At 45.6% G+C, this 12,562-nt stretch overlaps 1 long non-coding RNA gene across 4 annotated transcripts in view; it reads left to right on the top strand.

The window, feature by feature from the left end:
- Positions 1–11,480, top strand: part of LOC136020311 (uncharacterized) — a 108,581-nt gene extending 97,101 nt beyond the window's left edge. For 3 of the 4 annotated variants that reach the window (XR_010615283.1, XR_010615282.1, XR_010615281.1), the window contains exons 3-4: positions 11,030–11,142; positions 11,239–11,480. This is a non-coding gene — a long non-coding RNA (uncharacterized LOC136020311). Of the gene's footprint in view, positions 1–10,234; positions 10,319–11,029; positions 11,143–11,238 lie in introns of those variants that run through there. The other variant, XR_010615284.1, reaches the window with a different exon arrangement.
- Positions 11,481–12,562: the final 1,082 nt, after the last annotated feature.

Below are 12,562 nucleotides of genomic sequence, written 5' to 3'. Positions count from 1 at the left end.
AGTCTGATGTCCAGCTGCCCACTGTCAGTAAGCCTTTACCCCTGCTCAGGGGTAGTCTCTCCCATGCCCAAGAAAACCCTTTGGCTGTTTTCTTTGCACACTGCATCTGGGCCTCAGGGGTTTTCCAGCATATTGATGGCCTCTTCGTGTGGACCTCTGCACAAGATAAAAAACCCTTCCTCCTCTAGAGGTTCAAGCTCTATAGAGGTGATTCGTGGTAAGTGCTGCAATCACACTTTTGAATGCCTAAGCAGGTGTTGCATTTCTTGCCTGAAATGACATGATTTGTATGCACTTTTGTATTTTTGCCCAAGCGTTTGAGCTTCCAAGTGCCAGATCAAAAATGAACAATCTTTCTAAAAAGGACCTGGGAGCACACCTGGAGAACCACTGGCAAGACTAAAGATGTCAAACCTTATATTCCCACTATTATATTCTCATTATTTAATTGTGTTATTCTCGTATATTTCTCATATATTTAATTCTCATATATTTATTTGTGTTATTCTCATATATTCTCATTATTTACTTGTGTTGAATCCAATAAATAATTCTTTTAATTTCTTGCTGTATTTAATTGCCAGCAACAGAGCTGATGTTTTCATTTCTGGGCCTGAAGAACAACCTGTTTTTAACAGAGGACGGAATGTTATGCTATGCTCAGCGCAAGGGAATCTGCTGAAGTTGAAGGGCTGTGGTTTGAAATGCACTCATTTGCAGCTTAGAGTTTTGGAAGAAAGAGATTAGTTTTGCATGCTGCTAGAACACAAGCCATCTTTATCTCTCAGTAAAGTTTATAGGGCTGAGCTTCATGTTGGGAGCGGTCAGCATCTTGCTAAGTTAAATTGTCATATCTGATTGTACGCTGAGACTGGAGGATACCCTCCAATACACCTAAGCATGCATTTAACTTATCTGTATGTATTATAATGGTGCTTAAGAGTCCCAGCTATCCAACAGAACCCAGTTGCGCTGGATGCAGTACAAACACAGTGCTAAAGTCAGTCCCTGACCAACTGGTTCTGTAAGCCTGTGCTTTGTTTTTGCACTGGGAGATGTATGGGGGTTTTGAATGTGTCAACCCCAATGCTGCCATTCAGCTGAGTCAAAGGTACCCGCTGAGTGGGTGGATTTTTACAGAAGGCCTGGCTAATTTTTAGACCATTAGTAACGTGTAGTTGAGGAAGATAAGGTAATGAACAGTGTGATCCAGTCTCATGCTGCAGAGTGCAAAGAGTTCAACTGCTAGAGTTAAGAAAGAATTATTTTCCCCATCTCTGCCATTGCACAACAGGATAGGTGCTTGAGCGAGGGGATGTCTGAACTGCTGGGTGTGGGGTTACACAGAAGGCAGGACATGGGACATCCTGAGGCTTATCCACACCCCCAGTATGGAAAATGCATTTTTTCTTATGCCTCAGAACTGGGAACTGTGTAACTAGTTCTGGAAAGGCAGCCTTGCCCTTCAAATCCTAATTAGACAACAGGGAGCGTTAAAACAGGAGCTGCAACCTGGGAAATGCATCGCAAGGACAGGAGTCCGTTCCCCGTGCTGAGCCATGGGCTGAAAGTATTGTCCATGATGACTTTGCCAAGGTGGCATGAAACACCTTTAATGCTTGTGAGCACTTCAGAGGAGAAGGACAAAAGATTATAAAAGAAGTGGTTGTTTAATATTTGGATGCACAATCCATGTACAATCAACTTCAAGGCTTAAAATAAGGGATTCTTTCCACAGTGTGGTTTAGGTGGATCAGTGTAAACTCCTGAAACAAGTAAGCTTCTGATTTCAGCCCTATCAAGCAGGACATCAACAGTTACTGGGTTTCTGTATGTTCGTGGAGCTGTTATGGACTCGCAGAAAAGTACAAGAATGTCCTTTGTTTTCTGTGCAAACCTCAGTAATTCTCTTCTTAATATGTGTGGCTACGACTGCAGGAAAGAACTGTCCCGCAGAAATCTAGACGTGTTTTCCCAGCTGGGAAAAAATGATGTCCTCTAGTTCAGCTCTGGTTTCTAATACTCATATTTACAAGCAGTATATACATCTGTGTTTAGATGCCTGTACATACTGTTATAGCACCATTTTTCTTCAAGCTAGATTATAGCATAGCGCAGGTAATTAAACAGTGATCTGTATACAAATTAAAAGGGTTGCTACATACCTTTAATGGGGAAGTACAATTACAGTAATTTTATGTGCATACGGCTGCATGAAAGCGCACATGGAGTTCTGAAAACTTGGGCCTGTGTTTTGTATGTGTTGGTGCTGTTTGCACATGCAGATGTGAGGGTTACTCACACTCTGAGGCTGCCTTTGAAGCTCCACCGCTGCGCAATTGCCATGTAAATGTGCTGGCGCTCCAAGACTCCATAGATTTTCAAATGGTTTGGGAAACACTACTTAAAAATTAAGACAGTTCTTCCCATTTCCTGCTCACCATTGCCAGAACCGAGTAATACACAACACACAGCTGGAGAGGTGCGTTTCCTTTTGCTTCTTCCCAGACTGTGCTGGAGTTTTGCTGGAATGCTGCAGCACTCCAAGCTATAGCAGTTACGGACCATCACCAAACAAGCCACTTGTTCAGTTTATTACTCTCTTATACTATTCATTATAACTTAACCACTGGGCAGACTCAAGGCGAGCTGATTGTGTGAACAGCCCATTCTGTGAGCAGCTGAGACTGGCGAGCCAGCAGATGTGAGCGTGCAGGACTGGAAGGTGCCTTAATCCATTCATTTGGTGTTTAAGCAATATTTTGGATTTAACTGCTTCACATCCTGCTTTCCTTGTGATGACACAAATGCTCGCCAGCACACTCATAGTAGGTTTTTTCACTGTGATCAGGCCAGAACTGATGTCAAGGATCAACGTGACGAGAACAAGTTTCTGTAGAAGAGGTTGTGAATGATGGCACATTCTTAATGCAGTCACAGTATTAAGACACTTTTGCTTTTCAAAGTCTGAGCTCAAAATCAGCTGGGAAAGCAATGCAATTCCAAGTGACTTCTGACAATGTAGGTCAGTTGAATGCAAAAGTGAAAGCACATGTACCACCAGATTCCCACGTCTGCAGGGGGAGGGGATGTCAGCCTGCCGGTGCAGAAAGCCCCGCAGCTCATGGATGACTCGTGTTTTCCGGTGAATGACAAGCGCTGCCGTGGATAGGAAGGGGCAGAACGCAAGTGCCGGTGCGGGTGGGAGTGCAGCCGGAGGGGCTGGGACACGTTAACTCTGTGTGCGCGCTGCCCCCGCCGCTGAAGCGGCGTTCCCTGGCCCCAGAGCGCGGCGCTGCCCGAGCCCGCGGCAGGGAGGTGGTTTTGGTGCTGCCGCGATGGCGTGATGCATTTTCAGTTACCAACAGCGCTAATTGCAGTACCAGTAAGCGCCTCGCCACTCACCGTCATGTGCTCCTGCTTACAAGAACTGAGTGGAGCCGGGCCGAGGGAAATCCCCTCGAAAGGCCAGAGCGGGGCTCTGCGTGCAGCAGGGACCGGCACCGCGGCGGGGGGAGGCGGGGGTTGGTGGGGGCGGAGCGCGGCTCCGGATGAGCCCCGGGGCGGGGAGCGAGCGGCCGCCGCCGGAGGGGTGCGTATGGCCGGGGCCGGCGCCGCGGGTGCCACGGCCGCGCCGGGCCGGGACGAGAGAGGGAGCTGCCGCGCCGGGCTGGACGGAACGGGGGTACCGCGGCTGCGGTCGCGGTATTGGCTCCGCGGTACTGCATGGAGTCGCGATAGATCGGAGGGGTCGTGCTGAGCCCCGCCGGGACCGGAATAGGAGCCGCCCCGGGACAAGGTTGTCAACGCTCCCGTACTGCCCGCCCCGCGCTGCCGCTTCACGTTACCTATGGAAATCATCGGGGAGCCGACCTATGGGGGGTTTCCCCGCCCTGTGGCTGAGTAAAACCGATTTGTTTATACAGAGTCATTAGTTTGGATTGTCTTCTGTAGGAATTTTAATGCATCGCTGTTCCGCAGTGCCACGGACGCTCTTCCAGGATGGAAGTGTTGTCATGCAAATGAATTTTACTTGCTTCCAAAGTAGATTCCAAATTAGCAGCCACCCAGGGAATTAATTAGGAGCAGCTTTTGCCTACGCAAAGGAAAAAAAAACCAGGCCCTGAATCCCACAGTTCTTTGGGGGTCACAGAACACTGCTGCAAGACAAGACTAAGATGCTTGAAATGCATCACCATTGCTTTCAGAAAGAACACACAGAGCATAAAGGCTTTCTTCATATTAACACAGAGAGATAATTCACCCTATTTTAAACTTCTTCAGCATAATATATTACTAAAAATTCCTGAGGGAGTATTAAAAATAATTATTTCTAAGGGTATGGAGGTGTGAATGTGTTTCTGTGGGGCAGGATAAGGCGTGAACTTTCTGTGTATCATCTGTGCTGTGGTTGGCCTTGTGTACTTACTTTTACCCTGTGGTAAACATGAAGCTAGCCCAGTATGAAAGAGGAAGTCTCTCTCTAACTTGAGGCATCTTGGTAAGCACCGTAGCAAAAGAGTAATGGGTTTTTTTTCTCCTTAATGACTTGAGGATGTTTCTAATACACATACATCCAGTGCGTGAGTGCTGTCAAGTTCTGACTACAGTAGAGTCCTATGGCAGCGTGTTGCTCCATTTGACCAACAAGAGCTGTCAGAGCAGGTGATGAATGAAGAGTTCAGACTTCAGTGCTGAGAGAGGCCAGCCTGTGAGTAATGGTCTGTCACTGGCCTCAGATCATGAGCTGTTTGCATAACTTTGGCTCAGGACAAACCCAAGCCAAAGATGACAGATGATGCCATGTATGCTTTCCCAGTTGCTCCAGTTGGCTCATTCCGGTCTGATCCGGATCAGCTGGGCTTCAAGGTCATTAGCATTCTAGCGCCATTTAATGGCAAGGGTGACAGAGTTTGTGGCCTGCCTCCCAGTGTCCTAAGAATGATGGGGGAAGGTGAATAAGAAGAGTTATCTGCTACTCATGGTCTACTCTGAAGCTTCAGCAGAAGGGAGAAGAAAGGATGAGACCATGCTAAGTAACAAAAGCTAGTGCAGTTCCTTCACAGAAGCCACTGCCCAGCTGATGTCCCTGGTGTGCATGTGATTGCTTTATGCACAGACTAGAGCAGTATCATGCTCTCCTCAGGTTTTAGCCACTTCCTGACTTTGTGGTTTGGTGAGCAGAGTAATATGTTGTGTTTGATGGCCTCAGAAGGTGACTGAAATTAGAAATTGAGCTGGATGTGTTTTCCAGTTGGACTTTATTAGGCCAGCTCTCATGCCTGGCATTTCACTCTTATCCTTCCTCCTTGCCCTGCAAGGTAGGTACTTCTTACTCATGTTGGGGGGCTCAAAGGAAAGGCAATGGTGTGCTTATACCTGACCACTAATTGACCTCCTATGGTATACATGAGGAACACGTACATAGGACTGAAGTGTTCTTGGCCATACAGGACTAGCTGTCAGCTAGCCAGCTCATGTTGTGCCGCCAGGAAAAGCAGGAGCTTGATTCAGTGACATGGGAACACTTTCCAGACCTGTGTTCTTTGTGCTCAGCTCTGTTCTGATGGGCATAGCGCTACGAGTTTTGACAGACACATCTTGTGCTTCCCCCCTCCCTTTTGCGTATGTGAAGCATTGAGAAGCAGTAGCGCTGGGGTGAGTGCACATTAATTTGGTTTAAGATCTCCTACAGGTAAACTGTTTTCATCATCCTTAAAGGAATTCTTCCTGCTGCGGGTAGAAGCTTTTTCCTTGGCATATAGTAGCAGGCTTCAGTGCATCCTCCCAGTCCTTCCCTCTCCCTTCCCTTCGGTTTGAGACTGAAACAAAAACAGACACTGAATCACAAAGACCCTGAGAACACAATTTTCATCATTAATTCCCTTCCTTATGGCCTGGCGCCTTCTCTGTATTCCCTTGGAAACCACCACATGGGAGAATCATGGATGGGGGAATTGTCTGGGTATCACAGAAGATTCTGTAATGTACCTACCCCTCTTCCCATGGGCAGGCTTGGGCTCTCTTTCACTAGGGGAAAAAAAAGAGAAAAAAACCCCAAACCTAAACAACCCATCCCCCCCCCCAAAAAAAAAAAAAAAAAAAAAAAACACACAACCAAAAAACGCAAACAAAACAAAACACACCCCCACCAAAAAAAACCAACAAAACAAAACAAAACAAAACAAAACAAAAACTAAAAAAACCCAAACCACCCCCCCCCCCCCCGTTAGGAAACCGTTAGGTGTTAGGTCAGCAACTCAGAAACTGAGAGACAGAGAAGGCTTCTGAGGGGCCTCCAGTGGATGAAAAGGAGAAGGAAGAGGAACTGTACAGAGCCTGTGACTTTGTGAATGCTGCCTCTGGGCTGGCTGAAACTGTGCGTTGCCGTGGGTGAAGAGGGCGCCCTGTTTGCTCACACCGCAGTGTTGGTAAGGGTCTGTTGGGTGGTTTTCCCTCCTCACATCTGGTCATTGGGCACAGCACTGATTGTGAGGACAGCTGTGGCCTCGCTCCTTTTATCTCTGTCCCATTCAGTCATGCATCCAAATGTGGCAACATGAGTTTGAGTGTCATCTGCTCCTAACACTCAGGTCTAGGACCTGTTGCAGTTCAGCTTGTTTCTTTCAGGATCCTTCACAGCATTATTATTATAATGGAATTAAGGAAAAACTTCCTCTGTGGCACCTGAGGAACCTCCTCCCTCCAAGAATGCCTTATATTCTTGGAACTGAAGACCGTCTCATCTCTGTTCTGCAGCAAGTCCTCCTCCAGACTGTTTAACCTGAACACCAAAAGATACATGAGATTTTCAATTGTGCATCCCCCAGTATCAGTAGGGTTTCATTCAGTCTTTCCAAATCTCTGAGGTTTATGCTCATGTCAAGAACCAGGAGGGAACAAAGTTTCACATAGCTGGAGACTTTGCTGAAAGAGTGTAATCTGTCAACCTGCCCCTACCTCAGTGACCCCGCATGGGGGGAAGCTGCAGTTTGTAAGCAAGCAGCAACACTAAAATCAGTCTGGTTTGCCCCGTGTGCATGCTGCTGGTGTTGTGTGCGAGGCTGGCTCAGTGGGTGGATTGCCTTTTCCTTGTTCCTTTTTCTTCCTTTTTTTTTTTTTTGTTTAGCTTAAAAATATGTTGTTGTCCTTTTCTGGAGGCATGACCCAGCCCCAGGCCTTTCCACTTCTTTGTTTGTTCTGAAGTGGGGCCAGAGTTTCCCCCTTTCAGGCAGCCTTGGCTTCAGGCATCATGACAGAGTGAGGAGTCACTGGTTCAATTTATCTGTGCAGCTTCTTTCCAGCCACTTGTTGTACTTCTGGAATACCAGTACAAGTCTCCCCCATTCTCCTCCCTGCTGCCTTATCAGAAGCCCAGCCTAAGACCCGTATGGGCCACTTGCCAATACATACCTCCTCTAACATGGGATGAAACTCTTGATGCTGTGTTTTTTAACTTGTTTTTCAGGTAGATCCTACCCTTTGAACACTGACATTTTTCATGCACTGTCATTCAAACAGTTCATCAGGTCTCTACCCCAGCATCTGAATTTAACAAATGTATGTGCTTAGTTTTTGTGTACTAGAGTAAACCAGAACTTTCCACAGTGCCTGAGGTATTCCATCACAGTGAATTCCTCTAGAAACTCCTACACATGTACAAAATACGGCTTCCAAGCTTGGGCATAAAAATGTTATACTTCTTTTGTGAGTGATTAAGGAGTGATCTCCCTATGACAAGACCTCTGTGGGTTCTAAAAGCTCAGGCTGTATGCCCTAAGGTGGGAAGAATGAAATGAAGCCCCGTTCCAGCAAACTGCCAGGTTTGCCCTTGCCACCTGCCATCTTCATCCTCCATCTGCAGTCCTGTGGCACTGTTTGGATGCTTGCGAGATGGAGAGGTGGTGGAGCACATCCCTCCATGAGATTCTGTTGCAGAATGGCATTGCTGTGTTCATCTGAGATGGGGGCCTAAATTAGAGCGTGGAGACATGAATCACTGCTGTTCTGATGTGATGTCCAGTGATGATGCTAGTTTCAGTTCTGCTTGTCTAGCCACTAGTTCTTTGGTCTCCTCCCAGAAAAAGTGATACTGCTTTTCTGTTCACTTGGATCACTGCCTGCTTTGGGAATAATGCAGTAGAAAGAAAAGAAAAGATGTCCTGGCAGTTTGAAAATGGAGTCTTCCAGTGAAGTAGAAAATAATCCTACAGAAATGTCCATATATGTGGAAGATTTCTGAACAACCAGCTAGAACAAAGCAGTGAAGCCTGATCAAAGAGAACAAACTCCATCATTTAAGCTGGTTTTGTAATTGTAGTACTTTATCAACAAGTAGATATTGCTGGAAGGGCTGGCTGACTGGGTTGTGCAGATGTGTAACATCTGTGCACATTTGGCCTTTGGAAAGTGTCCTACTGATGGTTCATTCCAAAAATTTTATTGGTTTCCTAGTTTTCCTCTTGACCGGATAAAGGAAGAATGCTTTTTCCAGGGTCATCTTTGGTGAAAGTGTTTTCTGGTTCACATCCAGTAGGCCTGGCGGAAGAAGAGTTCAGTTCTGCTCAGCAAAGTAGACCACCAAAGCCGTGTCACAAAGTTATGTCATTGATGACAATCTCCTTTGGGCACACAGTTGTGAGGGCTGCTGGTTAATCTACACCACAGAGGGAAAAGACCTCCCAACCCGCTCATTCAGTATAACTATGTTTTAGAGTGTACAGAAGTCAGGAGTCTTGGTCAAGAAATGAATACTTGCTCAGAGAAGAGCATTTTGATATCTTTTAAGCAGCACTGGTGAAGGTTAGGTCTCCATCCCCATGTGTTGGGCTGGCTATTACATGTGCACAGGATCAGAATGAGAAGGCAACAGCATCAGTTGCATCCCATTCCAGATCAGATCTGCACTGTCTAAAACACGCATTTGTTCGCATACCTGCATGGAGGAGAAGGGACAATGCAAAAACCAGTGGCTTTGCTGCTCACCTTCTTTTTGATGAGTGTGTTTTGCGATTTCTAAATTCCTTCCATATTCTAAGACAGTGGACTGGTCCCTCTGTTAGTAAAACACGTATTATACAGAAGTTTTATTCATCTGTGCTCCCCATCTGGGTTTTGACGGGTATCTTCTGTGCAGCCCCAAAGGGATATGATTCATGACAGGCCTCTTTCTCCACTCCAGAATTCAGGGAAACCTGAACTTTGGACAGGGGAAGGGAAATTTATCCCCCAGCATGTTCTTCCTGACAAACTCTGCTTTCTATCCCCCAACAGCAGTGAGCTGAATGACCTTTTCTGAAATGCAGGCTTTATGGGTAACTTGGTTATTGATTGTTCAAGATGATGTTTTTTCAGTGTTCCTCTATGAGCTTGGGGTATGGAGAAAATAGCAACATACAGGCAAGCTTAATGAATGATTTAATAGTAGTAACTGTTTTAAACTTACACACTTAACTTGCACTTAATGCAGACAGCTCTAAGTGCTCTATAAAAGGTGATATTCCCCCATTTTGTGGAAAAAGAAACTGGGGCACAGTTCAGCTCAGTTATTTGTTCAGTATCCCTTGCTGCTAAGTATAGAAAAAAAAGTTCAGTCTCACATGAGAACCATTAGATAAATCTTATTATAAAGGAAATACATTCCTGTCTGGAATGTTATGGAATTTTGAGATCTTAGGAAGAGGTAAGAGTTTTTAAGCTGGGCAAGGAAGCTGCTTCTCAGCCCTCTCCAATATGTAATGACTAGTTTAATGCCAGCAAGAATATGAGCTTAACTCTGTCTTCCTTCTTCTCCTTTTTCCCTCTCTTTCCAAATCCGTAGATTTGGTGTTGTTTGGATGAATGGACCCCTTGCACTTGCAGCATTCAGCAGCTGCTCTACCCTCTTTGCTTCTTGCTTGTTCTATTCATGGCGTGCTCATTTCTTGGAACTCATTCCCTGTACTTTCACTTGCACTACGAGGCATGCTGGGAGCACACAGACTCTGATCCAGGGAGGGGGGCATATACTCAACACCTCTGGATCAGCCCCCGCCTCCTTGCAGCGCTGCCTGTGAGTTCTGTGGTGCCTTTGTTTTAGCCTGGCACAGTTCCACTGTGGTGAAATCAGCTCAGCCCCATGAGCTGGTGGATGGCACGGACGGGCTAAGGCTGGCCTTAGCTTTTGCCTTATTTAGTTTGTTTGCTAATGGATGAGCACTTTGTCCCCTTTGCAAAGCTGACCACTTCCAACTCCAGCCACTCTCCAATACCTGATTGCAGCACAGGTCCTGGGAAGTCCATTGGCATTAACATGCATCTTGAAAGAAAGTTGCAGGAGGTAATTTTGAGCTGGGTTTTCATTTTTGCAGTTCATGTATGTGCCAGTAAATATGACTCCAAAGACATCCTGACTGTATTCATATTTGCACAGTAGCTACTTGGCACAGTGAGTGTTCAGATCTGTTTGTCATCACTACTACACTATAAATGTTAAACAGTAATGATAATCATAAAAACACCATAAAATAGGCTACAAATTACTTTGGCTTGGTCAGATTCATCTGGGATTTTGGATGTTTTGGAGGGTTTTTTTGTCTTAAAATGGTTATTTTTTGATACTAACATCTCTCCTGTTTAGCTGACTTCCAGCCAAGGCCTCCTTCCACTCTAAGTAAACCAGACCTGTGTTGACTGGCTGGTGTACTCACTATGAAAAGTGTACCCACCTTCCCTTCTGAAAGTGGGACTTCTATCTCCCTAGACACAAACACATGGCACAAGATCCCATTTTAAATGCCACATGAGATTCTGGAAATACTCTCCCTGGTCCCAGCATACTTTTAGAACTGTTTATCTGAGCTCTCTAATGGCATGCCAAATCACCAGGTGTTCTGTGTGCCTCGGGCCCCACTTGTTCTGGAAGGTTTCCTTGTTTTTTGTTTGTGCAGACAGTTATCCTGGTCTGGTTAGTGGGTTCAGCGTGCCTCTCCCAATGCTATATGCATATTCTTATTGATTGAGAGAATCTTTTCATGCTTCCCCACTTTAGGATTACGGTGAGCACGTTTCAATGTCCTCTTCCAAGGACTGCAAAGGGTGTTGGACAGGACTGCATGATGGCTCTTCAAGCTGTGTCTTCCTTGGGCATCTTAAATACTAACAGTGGGTATTTCTTGCTGCCGTACAGCCCCTTCCTTCCAAGGCACATGAGACCTTAGCTGTGCATTTCTAAACATGTTTCTGTTTAATGTTTTGCAGCAGCTACTATGTTGTTGTCAAGATGAGCTTATGACAGCGAAAACTGGGGGAAATTCCATGCCCTTGTGCTATGCAGAAGGTCAAAGAAGATGCCCATCACATCCAGGAAACTATAAATAGATACTGTACAAAAATCAGCAGAGGAGAGGTCATCATGTGAAACTGCCCAAACTTATGTGCCCGATTTGGGAACTGAAGCTTAGGTTCCCCATATGGACAGAAATAAATTTCTTTTCAATTTCCTTCTGGAAGTGAATTCTTCCTTTCTTTCTCTGAGTGCCTAAAGCAAAAAACCCACCCTGAAGCATACAATAGAAGAGACTGGTTCAGTCCACACATCAGCATAGTCATTCTTTTTCAGCTCCCAGATGAAAAAGCCAGCTCTGTGGTGCTGTCTTTCCCCAGTGTTTCTCAGACCAAATTGTTACCAGATAGAAACTAGAAGAATTATGACACCAGGAGAAAGAACACCTCTTTGGGTACCACATCATCACCCCCAGGTTTGTCCTTTAGGAAGACAATGAACTGCTTAGTTGTTTATGCATCTCAAGTAATAGACACAAGCTGCTCTTGGATACCTGGGCTCTGTGGTGGTTTTGATGGCAGTGCTTTGTACGCTCCTCCGTGTTTACACATATGACTAATTTGTGCATTTGCAGGGATTACTCTCCCTTTTCAAGCAGAAAGCAGTGACTGGATCCAACCCAAGCATTGTTCAAGTGACTCTGTGGTTTGCTTTCTTGTTTTCATTTGTAAAGGTCAAAGACATATTTTTTGGAGGTAAAAGGTAACTTGCACTCAGCTCTTCACAGGCCTGAGCTGGAGAGAAAGAGCAGAAGTAGGTCTTGGTCAAAAGCATTATATTCCTGGATAATTCTCTCATTAGGTACATGCTTGAAGTGGAAGTTGCTCACGTCTCCCTGGGAGGCCACATTACCTTCCTATCACACCACACTGCCTGTCTAAATGTAACCACCTGGATTCGGGTTTCAATCTAATACAAATTTCTGTTTCTGACCTGATTTTTCTGGAGTGCCAAATTACTCTCAACTTCAGGGAGACGTGTTCCATAGTAGGCACTTTCCAATAGTAGAGCCCTGCCTTATCTGGGGTGTGAGTGGAGCAGGAGGATTCGGTTTGCTGGAGATGAGATTAACCTGCGGTGCAGTGTGGATTTTGAATTGAGCAGCCTCTCTCTGGGTACCTGGCAAAGTGACAGAAGAAACTGGTCATGGCTAATAAATCCTTCCTACTCCACCGGGGTGAGGGAGACCTTCAGTGGGTTATTCTTAGCTGGTTTTCAAGGTAATGGCCAGTATGAAAT

This window comes from Lathamus discolor, chromosome 11 (assembly GCF_037157495.1).
Source record: "Lathamus discolor isolate bLatDis1 chromosome 11, bLatDis1.hap1, whole genome shotgun sequence".
NCBI lineage: Eukaryota > Metazoa > Chordata > Aves > Psittaciformes > Psittacidae > Lathamus > Lathamus discolor.
The sequence above is the reverse complement of the archived record's forward strand: the minus strand, read 5'-3'. Positions and strand labels throughout refer to the sequence as shown.